This window comes from Odocoileus virginianus, chromosome 2, assembly GCF_023699985.2.
Source record: "Odocoileus virginianus isolate 20LAN1187 ecotype Illinois chromosome 2, Ovbor_1.2, whole genome shotgun sequence".
NCBI lineage: Eukaryota > Metazoa > Chordata > Mammalia > Artiodactyla > Cervidae > Odocoileus > Odocoileus virginianus.
This window is the reverse complement of record NC_069675.1, coordinates 50,271,466-50,274,343: the sequence shown is the minus strand read 5'-3', so window position 1 is coordinate 50,274,343 and position 2,878 is coordinate 50,271,466. Positions and strand designations below refer to the sequence as shown.

Below are 2,878 nucleotides of genomic sequence, written 5' to 3'. Positions count from 1 at the left end.
TCTGCATTCAAATGGGAATATCTTTCCTTTCCTCCTTTGCTTTTCACTTCTCTTCTTTTCACAGCTATTTTTAAGGCCTCCTCAGACAGCCATTTTGCTTTTTTGCATTTCTTTTCCATGGGCATGGTCTTGATCCCTGTCTCCTGTACAATGTCACAAACATCCGTCCATGGTTCATCAGGAACTCTGTCTATCAGATATAGTCCCTTAAATCTATTTCTCACTTCCACTGTATAGTCATAAGGGATTTGATTTAGGTTATATCTGAATGTCTGGTGGTTTTCCGTACTTTCTTCAATTTCAGTCTGAATTTGGCAATAAGGAGTCCATGATCTGAGCCACAGTCAGCTCCCAGTCTTGTTTTTGCTGACTGTATAGAGCTTCTCCATCTTTGGCTGCAAAGAATATAATCAATCTGATTTTGGTGTTGACCATCTGGTGATGTCCATGTGTAGAGTCTTCTCTTGTGTTGTTGGAAGAGGGGGGTTGCTATGACCTATGCATTCTCTTGGCAAAATTCTATTAGCCTTTGCCCTGCTTCATTCCGTACTCCAAAGCCAAATTTGCCTGTTACTCCAGGTGTTTCTTGACTTCCTACTTTTGCATTCCAGTCCCATATAAGAAAAGGACATCTTTTTTAGGTGTTAGTTCTAAAAGGTCTTGTAGATCTTCATAGAACCATTCAACTTCAGCTTCTTCAGCATTACTGGTTGGGGCATAGGCTTGGATTACCGTGATATTGAAATGTTTGCCTTGGAAACTAACAGAGATCATTCTATCATTTTTGAGATTGCATCCAAGTACTTCATTCTGGACTCTTTTGTTGACCATGATGGCTACACCATTTTTTCTAAGGGATTCCTGCCCATAGTTGTAGATATAATGGTCATCTGAGTTAAATTCACCGATTCAAGTCCATTTTAGTTCCTGATTCCTAGAATGTCAACATTCACTCTTGCCATCTCTTGTTCGACCACTTACAAATTGCCTTGATTCATGGACTTAACATTCCACGTTCCTATGCAATATTGCTCTTTACAGCATCAGACCTTTTTTCTATCGCCAGTCCCACCCACAACTGGGTATTGTTTTTTCCTTTGGCTCTATCCCTTCATTCTTTCTTCAGTTATTTCTCCACTGATCTCCAGTAGTATATTGGGCACCTACCAACCTGGGGAATTTCTCTTTCAGTATCCTATCATTTTTGCCTTTTCATACTGCTCATGGGGTTCTCATGGCAAGAATGCTGAAGTGGTTTGCCATTTCCTTCTCCAGTAGACTACAGTCTGTCAGACCTCTCCACCATGACCCATCCGTCTTAGGTGGCCCCATTCAGCATGACTTATTTTCATTGAGTTGGACAAGGCTATGGTCTGTGTGATCAGATTGGCCAGTTCTCTGTGATTATGATTTCAGTGTTACTGCTGTCTGATGCCCCCTAAGCAATTATTATTACTAATCTTTTGCACTATAATTTGAAAAAAAACTTCAATGAAAATTTAAATAATTAGTTTTCTGATATGAACAATGAAAAAATATCTATTTACCAAAGGCTGGATATTTACTGAATACCATAACTTAGAAGGAAACTTGGCCTTAACCAAGCCCAAGTTGGTAAAGAAGCAGGAGACCCAAGTTTGATCCCTGTGTCAGGAAGTTCACCTGAGGAGGGCATGGCAACCCAATCCAATATTCTTGGCTGGAGAATTCCATGGACAGAGGAGCCTTGGCAGGCTACAGTCCAATAGGTCCCAAAGAGTTGGACATGACTGAGAGACTAATGCTTTCACTTTCTTAGTTTACTTAATTAGATCATGATGACATCTCCATCAATTATTCTGCAGTATTTTTTTCCTTACTTTTTTCCTCTTCTTTCTTCTTACCTTCCTTCCTTTCCTCCTTCTTTCCTTTACACTTTACAAGGAGTTTTAGCTTTACAAAATTGAGAGAAATTTACAGATATTTCTCAAATAGACCCTGTTCCCACACATAAATAGTTTCCTGCATTATCAACAACAATATCAACAGAATGGTACTTTTTTTAAACCAACAATGAGTCTATATTGACATATAATTAGCCAAAATCCACAAATTACCTTAGGTTCATACATGATGGGTTTCTCTTGTGGCTCAGCTAGTAAAGAATCCGCTTGAAATGTGGGAGACCTGGGTTTGATCCCCAAGTTGGGAAGACCCCCAAGTTGGGAAGATCCCCTGGAGAAGGGAAAGGCTACCCACTCTGGTATTCTGGCCTGGAGAATTTCATGGAAGTATAGTCCATGGGGTCACAAAGAGTCACAACTGAGTGACTTTCACTTTCATACTTGATATTGTACATTCTGTGACTTTTGACAAATGGATAATGACATGCATATATGATTATTATACCACTTAGGTATCTTCATCATTCTTAAAATCTCCTGTGCTCTGTCTATTCACCTCTCCCCTCTCCCACCTTAGCAATCACTGATCTTTTTATTTTTTTCCATATTTTTGCCTCTTCCAGAATGTCCTTTGGTTGGAATCAGTGTGCAGCCTTTTCAAATTGCTATTTCTTTCACCTAATAATAGACACTTAAGGTTTCTTCTTATATTTTCATGGCTTGGTAGTCCTTTTTTTTTTTTTTTTAAACCCATAAATACTATTATTACCTTGTCTAGGTGCCCTACAGTTGTTTCTGTTTGTTTGTTTGTTTGTTTTTAATTCATTCTCCTACTAAAGGACATCTTGGTTACTTCCAAGTTTTGGAAAATCTTTTGAGGGGATTTTCAGAAGATAATTTTCTGAAACATGGAAAATAACTTATTTTCCATTAAACTTAACAAATTTAATGGCTACTACCAAAATTTGGGATGTATGGTGTTTGAAGTGTCCTAA

At 38.4% G+C, this 2,878-nt stretch overlaps 1 pseudogene; it reads right to left on the bottom strand.

Annotated features, from left to right (window-relative positions):
• Positions 1-253: 253 nt before the first annotated feature.
• On the bottom strand, positions 254-2,111 carry LOC139036805 (craniofacial development protein 2 pseudogene; annotated as a pseudogene).
• Between the last annotated feature and the right edge of the window lie 767 nt (positions 2,112-2,878).